This window comes from Chiloscyllium punctatum, chromosome 21, assembly GCF_047496795.1.
Source record: "Chiloscyllium punctatum isolate Juve2018m chromosome 21, sChiPun1.3, whole genome shotgun sequence".
Classification (NCBI taxonomy): Eukaryota; Metazoa; Chordata; class Chondrichthyes; order Orectolobiformes; family Hemiscylliidae; genus Chiloscyllium; species Chiloscyllium punctatum.
In genome coordinates, this window is record NC_092759.1 from 7,253,515 (window position 1) to 7,265,310 (window position 11,796).

The 11,796-nt window shown below is 45.7% G+C and overlaps 1 pseudogene; it reads right to left on the reverse strand.

Moving 5' to 3' along the window:
* LOC140492437 (equilibrative nucleobase transporter 1-like) overlaps positions 1–11,432 on the reverse strand; it is a 30,740-nt pseudogene extending 19,308 nt beyond the window's left edge.
* Positions 11,433–11,796: the final 364 nt, after the last annotated feature.

Consider the following 11,796-nt stretch of genomic DNA (forward strand, 5'->3'; position numbering starts at 1 on the left):
GGGTGGAGAAAGACTTGATGGGCTGACTGGTCTCTATCGGCTCTGTAGGGATTGTATGTTTCTGTAATAAGTGCATTTTCAGCACTGGTTGAAAAATACATGCCTGGTGACTTAACTTCTGTCACGTAAAGGCATTAAGAGGTATAGGCCAGAGATATGGAGTTAGGTCACAGACCAGCCATTGAATGGCATAACAGGCTTGAGGTGCTGAATGGCCTCCTCCAGTCTCTGTGTTCTAATGATACCCACAATCCTGTCCTTGGATTGTTAAGCCCTTCATCATCAGCCGTGCTTCACATGTTCACTTGGTCATCAATTCTCCTCATTCAACTTCAAAATGATCTCTCCCTGTCCGACACTGACATCAGGGAATCGAAGGATCCCTCATCAAGCTTATTAGCATTTGGAAATGTTTGAATAAAGCAGACAGAGGTTGAGTTCGACTTGAGGAACCTGTTGGTCATTAATGTGCAATACACAGCAATAAATCCAAAAGGGAAACGCAGCAAGGGGATGTTGTGGAGTCTGCTAACCGATGAGCTAGTTGAGATGAACAATACGTGCATTTAAAATGAATCAAGCTAAGCCTGAATGCCAATCGATGGTGGTCATTCAGGTATGTGTAAACATTTAGGATAGTAAGGAACATTAGAATATTGTAAAGCTTGGTAGGATATGGTGAGAATGAATGACATCTTTCTGTTCTGGCCATCATCATTAACAGGCTTTATGTACTGGATTTATAGCGTTACCCATCTGCCAAGACTCTGCACGGAAATAAAGATGTTCGACTCACCTGGAGTGGAGAAGGCAATCATTAAATTGGCAGAGGTTTACAGAGATCTGGGGAGATGGAGAAAGTGTGATAAAATACAAGGCTGTCTCGTCACCACATTGTACTCCTTGTACCCTTTCACCCAACCTGAACAAAATCCCAGATACCCAGCCACATGCACACTTACCCCCACCCCCCCCCTCCAAGGGTAATTAAGGATGGATGTTAAATGCTGGCCTTGACTCCACCTACAATCCTTCAAGGGCCAAATAAAACCAAGATGGCCATGTGGAGACATGACTTGACCTTTTTTAGGAGGTTCCTCCTGAATTCCTTTAAATCACAAATATTTTGCTGATGTTTGTGACAATAACATTCAAAACTGGCCAGTGAGCCACTGTAGGCCAGTTCATACCAGATGCACAATAGAACATAGAACATAGAACAGTACAGCACGGAACAGGCCCTTCAGCCCACGATGTTGTGCCGACCACTGATCCTCATGTATGCACCCTCAAATTTCTGTGACCATTTGCATGTCGAGGAATCTCTTAAATGTCCCCAATGACCCTGCCTCCACAACTGCTGCTGGCAACGCATTCCATGCTCTCACAACTCTCTGTGTAAAGAACCCGCCTCTGACATCCCCTCTATACTTTCCTCCAACCAGCTTAAAACTATGACCCCTCGTGTGAGCCATTTCTGCCCTGGGAAATAGTCTCTGGCTATCGACTCTATCTATGCCTCTCACTACCTGAAATACCTCAACCAGGTCCCCTCTTCTCCAATGAAAAAAGTCCGAGCTCAGTCAACCTCTCCTCATAAGACAAGCCTTCCAGTCCAGGCAGCTTCCTGGTAAACCTCCTCTGAACCCTCTCCATAGCATCCACATCTTTCTTATAATAGGGCGACGAGAACTGGATGCAGTATTCCAAGTGCGGTCTAACCAAAGTTTTATAGAGCTGCAACAAGATCTCACGACTCTTAAACTCAATACCCCTGTTAATGAAAGCCAAAACATCATATGCTTTCTTAACAACCCTGTCCACTCGGGTGGCCATTTTAAGGGATCTATGTACCTGCACCCCAAGACCCCTCTGTTTCTCCACACTGCCAAGAATTATATCCTTAATCCTGTACTCAGCTTTCAAATTCGACCTTCCAAAATGCATCACCTCGCATTTATCCAGGTTGAACTCCATCTGCCACCTCTCAGCCCATCTCTGCATCCTGTCAATGTCCCACTGCAGCCTACAACAGCCCTCTGTACTGTCAACGACATCTCCAACCTTTGTGTCATCTGCAAACTTGCTTCAATCCCCTCCTCCAAGTCATTAATAAAAATTACAAACAATAGAGGCCCAAGGATAGAGCCCTGTGGAGCACCACTCACCACAGACTTCCAGGCTGAATATTTTCCTTCTACTACCACTCGCTGTCTTCTGTTGGCCAGCCAATTCCGTATCCAGACAGCTATGTTCCCCCGAATCCCATTCCTCCTGACCTTCTGAATGAGCCTACCATGGGGAACCTTATCAAATGCCTTGCTGAAGTCCATATACACCACATCCACAGCTCGACCCTCATCAACTTTTCTAGTCACATCCTCAAAGAACTCGATAAGGTTTGTGAGGCATGACCTGCCTCTCACAAAGCTGTGTTGACTGCATTTAATCAAGCCATGCTCTTCCAGATGGTCATAAATCCTATCCCTCAGAATCCTTTCTCACACCTTGCAGACGACAGACGTGAGACTTACTGGTCTGTAATTGCTGGGGATTTCCCTATTTCCTTTCTTGAAGAGAGGAATTATATTTGCCTCTCTCCAGTCCTCAGGTACAACTCCAGTGGAGAGCGAGGATGAAAAGATCTTCGCAAGTGGCGAAGCAATTGCATTTCTCGTTTCCCAAAGCAGCCAAGGACAAATCTGGTCCGGGCCTGGCGACTTGTCAATCTTAATGTTTGACAAAATTTTCAGCACATCAGCTTCCTCTATCTCTATCCATTTCAGCATGCACACCTGCTCTTCAAAGGTTTCATTCACTACAAAGTTTGTTTCTTTCGTAAAGACAGAAGCAAAAAACTCATTTAGGGCTTTCCCTACGTCCTCAGACTCCACACACAAATCCCCTATGCTATCTCTGATCGGCCCTACTCCTTCTTTGACCATTCTCTTATTCCTCACAGAAGTGTAAAATGCCTTTGAGTTCTCCCTCATCCGTTCTGCCAAGCCTTTCTCGTTCCCCCTCCTGGCTCTCCTCAGACTATTTTTGAGCTCCTTCCTTGCCTGCCTGTAATCCTCTAGAGCTGAACTTGATCCTAGCTCCTCCACCTTATGTAAGCTACCTTTTTCCTTTTGACGAGAAGCTCCACTGCTCTCGTCACCCAAGGTTCCTTTATCTTACCCCTTCTTGCCTGTCTCAGAGGGATATATTTATTCATCACTTGCAACAACTGTTCCTTAAACAGTCTCCACATGTCTATAGTGCCTTTACCATGGAACAATTGCTCCCAATCCATGCTTCCTAACTCATGTCTAATCGCATCATAGTTTCCTCTTCCCCAATTAAATATCCTCCCATTTTGCCTAATCATCTCCTTCTCCATAGCTATGTAGAATGTGAGGCAGTTGTGGTTCACTATCACCAAAATGCTCTCCCACCACAAGATCTGATACCTGCCCCGGCTCATTGCCGAGCACCAAGTCTAGAATGGCATGTCCCCTCATCGGCCTGTCAACGTACTGAGTTAGGAAACCCTCCTGAACACACCTTACAAAAACAGCTCCATTCAAATTTTCTGCTCGAAGGAGGTTCCAATCATTATTGGGAAAGTTAAAGAAATCCCATTACAACAACCCTACTACGTCCACACTTTTCCAAAATCTGCCGAGCTATGCTTTCTTTCATCTCCCTGCTGCTGCTCTTGGGGGGCCTGTAGTAAACCCCTAAAGAGGTGACTGCTCCCTTGCTGTTCCTAATTTCCACCCGTGCTGACTCGGTAAACAGATCTTCCTCGACAATGGAAGCTTCTGTAGCTGTCATACCCGCTCTGGTTAGTAGTGCTACACCCCCTCCTCTTTTTCCCCCCTCCCTATTATTTTAAATGCTCTAAACCCTGGAACATCCAACAACCATTCCTGCCCCTGAGAAACCCATGTCTCTGTAATGGCCACAACATCATAGCACCAGGTACTGATCCATGCTCTAAGCTCATCACTTTTATTCCTGATACTCCTTGCGTTAAAACAAACACACTTTAACTGATACCTTGGTTCCTTTCCAGGAAAATCCTTCCCACCAGCTGGTCTACCTCTTGCTATTGCCTCATCTCCCTCAACTCTCATCTCCGGTATACAGCTCAGGTTCCCACCCCCCTGCCATACTAGTTTAAACCCTCTCGAACTACTCGTGCAAAACTTCCACCCAGGACATTGGTCCCCTTCCAGTTCTTCTTGTACAGGTCCCACCTTCCCACAATCTCGGACACTGTTACACAAAGTGGATTGTTTCCTCAGAATGATGTGCTCACCAATGGGGCTTTATTCTTCCTTTACTCCTGTTCATTCCATCCCATGGATTACCCACCCCCTCCTCTCCTCACTCCAACTATTGATCACACTGGCCTCACCCAGTTCTGACCCCAAATCTATCCACTTTTCTCTCCTCCTGCCCACCCTCCCCCGAAAGTGCCCCAAAAGCTGTGCTCCAACTTCTGCCTCTCCCCTCCAATCCATTTTCACCCTCTGTCCTTTCTTTCTCCATCCGCCTGCCCTTGACACTGCCTCTCCAGACACCTTCGTGCTCCCATCCCCACTGTGGTTCACTCTCTGACCTAGAATCTACAAAATGGAAAGAGGCCTTTCAGCCCATCAAGTCTGCACTGACCCTCCAATGAGCATCCCACCCTATCACCCCATAACATCCCATTTACCGGGGCTAATCCATCAAACCCTCTGAACACCGCAGGGCAATTTAGCATGAACACCCCATCTTTCATTGTCCTACCCAACTCCCCTCGTTCACCCTGCAGCTAGTATACGATCAAACAGTAATGGTAACCCGGGCAGAGAAAACATTGAGGACTCACATGGCTGTGAATCGTGTCACCATGGTGCCACAGTAGTCAAACAGGAACCCACAGGGCAGGGTGATGAAAGAGAGCGAGAACGATGCCAGCGTGAAGACCAGGGCGAAGTGCTGATCCTGTAGATCACATTCCACTGGTTCAAAGTAAGGTGGAGAGATAATGAGAGGGAGTGAAAAGGAGGGAGAGCAAGGTTGGGGAGGGACAACATGGGAAGAGAGAATAAGTTGAAAGCAATGAGAGGCAAAATGTGTGAAGTGAAGCCAAAAATGGGAAACTATCAAGAAAAGCATGAGACCAGAGTGAGCAAGATAGAGAGGCTGAGCAACACAAAGGTTAAGGTATCAAGACAGAAATAGTAAACAGGAGTGATTGAGTCAGAAAGAGTCTGACAACAAAAAAATTGAAGAAGCCGGATGGAGAGAGACAGAGCAGAAAACATGCCTGAGAACGTGCAAGATCGTCAGAAGGAGACAAAGACACAGAAAAGGGCAGTGAGACAAAATATTGAGAATGTGTTCAACAGAGGTTGATGAATAAAGAGAAAGTCAACATAGTCTGCAAGGACCATGGGGCTGCTCTGTCATTATAGAGAGAGAGAGACAGACGGAGACCGTAGGGTTGGAAAGCTCTCAGGTGAGGAGATTAGGTTGAGATGGAGAATTCTAAATGGTAACCTGAGCTAGTGCAGGAATTGAACCCACGCTGTTGACATCATACACATTGCAAGCCAGCTGACTGAGCTGTCAGAGCCCCAGGCTGATGAATACCGAGTGAGAGCAAAAGCCAATGAGCAAGAAACAGTTAATAAGAAGGATCATTCCACTGCTAGTGCAATTCATCCACCAATTCACCGGAGATCATTTTGAAAGCTAATCATTTTTGTGATAAATTAGGATGTAGACTGCAGGGCCAGGACATGGAGGATAACCAGCTCCAGAATTTCTGTCAATGTGCTGAACATTCTCCTTGTATTCAGCTGAGATAAAAGATGAGGTTTCAGTCAGTTCCAGAGATAGTTCAGTATTTCCTCATTACTATGGCAATGGGAACTTCCCTCAAGCTTGCTCCTTCAATAGTGCTCTCTCAGGGTTAAACCCTCACAGAGCAATGCCCCTCTGGTACCTAAGCCTTCAAAACCAGCTCACTGACAGTGTAGATCTTTCTCCAGTCCTGCGTTAGGATTGTACTCCATCGGGACTGCTGTCCTTGGTACTGATTGTCTAGTCACAGTGCATCCACAGGAGATTTCCTCTGACAGTGGGGCACACCCACATCTGACGATCCAGCTCCCCTTCCATGTTGTCCCGATCCCAGGACAACCCTCCTCTAGTACCAGCACTAGGACCCTGTCTACGCATGCTCAGGTTCCAAGAATAACTTCAATACTTTTGGTCAGGGGTCGGAATGAGAGCTATCAGTGTGACTGTTGGCAAGTCATGGAGGTGGTGTCTTCACCTTCAACTTTAAAATTTTGCAACTCAGAGATCATGTGGCCTCACATTATGTTCATTGCTGTTTAATTATTGACAATCATTCAGAGGCTGGGAATCCTGCTGGAAGTAACTCACCTCCTAACTCCCCAAAGCCTGTCCACAAGATACCAGTCAGGGGTGTGGGGGAATACTCCCCACATGCCTGGGTAGGTGCAGCTCCAACAACACTCAAGAAACCTGACACCATCGAGGACAAAGCAGCCGCGTGTTTGGCACCACATCCACTAACAACCACTCTCTCCACCACCAACGCTCAGTAGCAGCAGTGTGTACCATCAACAAGATGCGCTGCAGAAACTCAGCAAAGATCCTCAGATAGCACCTTCCAAAACCCACAACCATTTCCATCTAGAAGGATAAGGGCAGCAGGTACATGGGAACACCAGCCCCTGCATGTTCCCCTCCGAGCCACTCATCATCCTGACTTGGAAATATATCGGCATTCCTTCACTATCGCTGGGTTAAAACCTTGGAACCCCTTCCCTCAGGACATTGTTGGTCAGCCTACTGCATATGGACTGCAGTGGTTCAAGAAGGCAGCTTATCCCCACCTTCTCAGGGGGGCAACTCAGGATGGGCAATTAATGCTGACCCAGCCAGCGATGCCCAAAGCCCATGAGGGAACAAAAAAATTATTAGACCAAACCTGGAGTACTTCGAACAGGTCCATCCTCCAAATTGGAGGATATACTGGCCCTGGAAGCAATCCTGAGAAATTTCACTAGGTGAATACAGGGGAAAGAGATGTTTGTGTCTGGAGTATAGAAGAATGATAGGAGACTTTATTAAACCATAGAAAATTCTTAGGAGGATTATTTGGGTCAGCTCAATTTGGAGAGTGGAGGAGCAGAGGACATCATCTCAGAGGAAGGGCTCACACAGTGAGGAAAGAGATTGGGAAGAGGTTTGTTCACCTTCTTAGAAACCTTTACCAGAGAGGCCTGGGGAGGCTGGGTCGTTAAGTATATTCAAGATTTGTAATCAGCAAGGGGATGCAAGGTAATGGGGATTAGTTAGGAATTTGGAGTTAAGGATTGTCAGATCAGCCCCAATCTCATTGAATAGTGGAGCAGACACAATGAGCCAAATGGCCTACTCCTGTTCCCCTGTCTTATGGGCTTTTTTGAACTATGAAGGTATGACTGATGGCTAACTACCTGTGGTGTCTCTGCTCTGAGTATCCAAGTCTTACAATTCATGGAATCACGTTGTCTTGTAGTGCGTTTGATCCTGTTTCATGCATCTATACAGTGTGGTGCCAAAATCCCTCGATAATGTTGCAGTCCATATTATACTTTATATTGATAGTGCGAGTAGGAAACACATTCTGTGCTTGAAGCAGCACCACTTCATCACTCACTAAAATCGTAGTCAGTGTTCTGGGAGTGGTTTCAGTACTGATCAAGAGAAGGTATTTTGCATGGATTGGTGATTGTGTTCTTGAACGTTAATGTAGCTACACTTATCCAGCCAATTATATATATATATTTTACTTCATTCACAATATGTGGACATCACTGGCCAGGTCAGCATTTATTGCTCATCCCTAATTGTCCAGAGGGCAGTTGAGAGTTGACCACATTGCAGTATGTGTCAGTTGGTTCCTACAGGTAAAGCTGACAAATCTTCTTCCTGAACAGGCATCAGTGAGCCAAATGGATTTTTCCTGACAGTCATCAACATTAGTCCCTTATCCCTGGAGTTTATTGAATTCATTTGCCATGGTGGCATTTGAACCTGGTTTCCCAGAATATTCCCTGCGTCTCTGGATTAATAGTCTAATGATAATACCACCAGGCCCTTACAATATATCATCAAAAAAAACTAATCAACCACAGAATATATCACTGAGAATGACGAGAACGAGAACGAGGGTAGGTCCGATCAAGGACAGTGGTGGGAGACTGTGTATTGAGTCGGAAGAGATAGGAGAGGTCTTGAACAAGTACTTCTCTTCAGTATTTACGAACGAGAGGGACTGTATTGTTGAAGAGGAGAGTGTGAAACGGACTGATAAGCTAGAAGAGATATCTGTTAGGAAGGAAGATGTGTTGGACATTTTGAACAACTTGAGGATAGACAAGTCCCCCGGGCCTGACGGGATATATCCTAGGATTATGTGGGAAGCAAGAGAGGAAATTGCAGTACCGTTGGCAATGATCTTCTCGTCTTCACTGGCAACGGGGGTGGTACCAGGGGACTGGAGAGTAGCGAATGTTGTGCCCCTGTTCAAAAAAGGGAATAGGGATAACCCCGGGAATTACAGGCCAGTTAGTCTTACTTCTGTGGTAGGCAAAGTAATGGAAAGGGTACTGAGGGATAGGATTTACGAGTATCTGGAACGGCACTGCTTGATTAGGGACAGCCAGCACGGATTTGTGAAGGGTAGGTCTTGCCTTACAAGTCTTATTGAATTCTTCGAGGAGGTGACCAAGCATGTGGATGAGGGTAGAGCAGTGGATGTAGTGTACATGGATTTTAGTAAGGCATTTGATAAGGTTCCCCATGGTAGGCTTATGCGGAAAGTCAGGAGGCATGGGATAGAGGGAAATTTGGCCAATTGGATAGAAAACTGGCTAACCGGTCGAAGTCAGAGAGTGGTGGTAGATGGTAAATATTCAGCATGGAGTCCAGTTACAAGTGGAGTTCCGCAGGGATCAGTTCTGGGCCCTCTGCTGTTTGTAATTTTTATTAATGACTTAGATGAGGGAGTCGAAGGGTGGGTCAGTAAATTTGCAGATGATACAAAGATAGGTGGAGTTGTGGACAGTGAGGAGGGCTGTTGTCGGCTGCAGAGGGACTTAGATATGATGCAGAGCTGGGCTGAGGAGTGGCAGATGGAGTTCAACCCTGCCAAGTGTGAAGTTGTCCATTTTGGAAGAACAAATAAGAATGCGGAATACAGGGTTAATGGTAGGGTTCTTGGTCAGGTGGAGGAACAGAGGGATCTTGGGGTCTATGTACATAGATCTTTGAAGGTTGCCACTCAGGTGGATAGAGTTTGTAAGAAGGCCTATGGAGTATTATCGTTCATTAGCAGAGGGATTGAATTCAAGAGTCGTGAGGTGATGTTGCAGCTGTACAGGACTTTGGTTAGGCCACATTTGGAGTACTGTGTGCAGTTCTGGTCGCCTCACTTTAGGAAAGATGTGGAAGCTTTGGAGAGGGTGCAGAGAAGATTTACCAGGATGTTGCCTGGAATGGAGAGTAGGTCATACGAGGATAGGTTGAGAGTTCTCGGCCTTTCTCGTTGGAACGGCGAAGGATGAGGGGTGACTTGATAGAGGTTTATAAGATGATCAGAGGAATAGATAGAGTAGACAGTCAGAAACTTTTTCCCCGGGTACAACAGAGTGTTACAAGGGGACATAAATTTAAGGTGAAGGGTGGAAGGTATAGGGGAGATGTCAGGGGTGGGTTCTTCACCCAGAGAGTGGTGGGGGCATGGAATGCGCTGCCCGTGGGAGTGGTAGAGTCAGATTCATTGGCGACCTTTAAGCGGCATTTGGATAGGTACATGGATGGGTGCTTAATCTAGGATAGAAGTTCGGCACAACATCGTGGGCCGAAGGGCCTGTTCTGTGCTGTATTGTTCTATGTTCTATGTTCTATGTTCTATATCATCTAACTGGGGTTTTGGTCCAACTTTGGAGAGTTAAGAAGGGAGTTATTACAGAAGAATTTGTAGTTGCTGGACTTTTCTAGCTATATTCTTGGTTCATCAGTAAACTCAATTATGTTTATGGAATGGGTGCAGCCACCAAAATACCATTGAAAGCTAAGGTCAGATGGTATGATTTGTCAGCGTCAAGTGGGATGAGATGTGCCTTGAAGAGGGATTAGTTCTATCCTGCTTCACTTGAAGAGAGCTCATGGAGAGGTATCTGTTCCATGGAAAGCAGAGAAAATAGTTTTGGGTTTTCTTTAAAGTAGACAGAAGAAGGCGGGTGGAGTCAGGCTTACACACAGACCCAAGAGTCTAGTTTTTCTTTTCAGTTGGTGAAATTAGTGTTTGTGGAGTTGAAGCTGCTGGACACCGCTCTCTCTCTCTCTCTCTCTCTCTCTCTCTCTCTCTGCTGCTGTAAAAAAAAGCACGAGTTCTCTTTCAGCTGCTAGATCCATTTATGATAAATCTATTCATTTTATGGGACGTGGCAGCATTGGCTGGAACAGCACTTATTGCCATTTCCATTTGCCCATTGAGAAGGTGAGGGCGAGCTGGCATCTTGAACCACTGCAGCCCACCTGCTGTGGGTTGACCCACAATACCATTAGGGAGGGAATTCCAGGATTTTGACCAGGCGACAGTGAAGGAACGGCGATGTATTTCCAAGTCAGGGTGCTAAGTATGTTGGAGGGGAACCTAAAGGTGGTGGTGTTCTCTCTCCTTGACTGGAGGAGTGAGATAAGTGAGGAAACCTGTTTTGTTGTATTTCCTTTGCCAAGGGTTTATTTATCGGATGCTGCAAAATTGGAACAGTTCTTTGTTTGAATTTCAACTGTGGTATAAGAATAAAGTCTATTTTGATAAAGTAGCTTGACCAATTGAATTACAACAGGAACAGAGTGCCTAAAACCTGCATTTAAATAAGGTAAAATAGGATCTCGTTGATATTCCTTGACACATTGTGAGAGGGGGCGGGTTTGGTCTGGTCCATAGCATCAAAGCTGATCATTTTCTGGACCATGTCTAAGGCAAGGATTAACTAATTAATTAATTCCTGATTTCCCCCTTTTCCCCTTCATCACCCTGTGTCTCCCTCGAGAACCCTCATCCCCCCTGTCTCGCTGTCACTTCCCCACATCTGTCCTTTTCCCTTAAACTCGGTGTCTCTCCCGCACACGCTCAGTGACACACTCTTACCAGTACTGTTCCTCTCTCCATGGTGGCTGATGTTGCTGACTGAGTCACAGAGATCGGAGAAATAGCCTTCCTTCTTCAGCACAAAGACCAGGGAGGCCCAGCCGAAGATGACACCCCCGAAGCATAGACATTCGAAGAGGCCATTTGCAAAGGTCAAATACTGCTTGACTTTGATGCTCAACATTTGCCTCGAATTATGCGGAATTCTCATGGACGTCCTTGAATGTTATCTTCATGGGTCTGAGGTAAAAAAAAGGAAATGCCCTCTATAGAGATACTTCCCTCATTTTAAGACATTGCAAACACTTGTGGGATAATGTTCAGGTACAGCTGCTGTTGACTTGTTCAGGACATCATTGTGTTGATATTAAAAAAAAATCTCATTAAGGGTTGATTGGACATGGCAATGAGCAATGGAACTAAGATGGGAAATGACATGAAAAACAGGCCGAGAGTAAATAAAACGCTTGCTTTGGCTGGAAGGTAACAATTGTGACCCAAGCTAGGATGGGAAACATTGTGTAGAAAATATTGAGATACTTTGGAAGTGTTATTCCAACTTGTTTTCACACAAG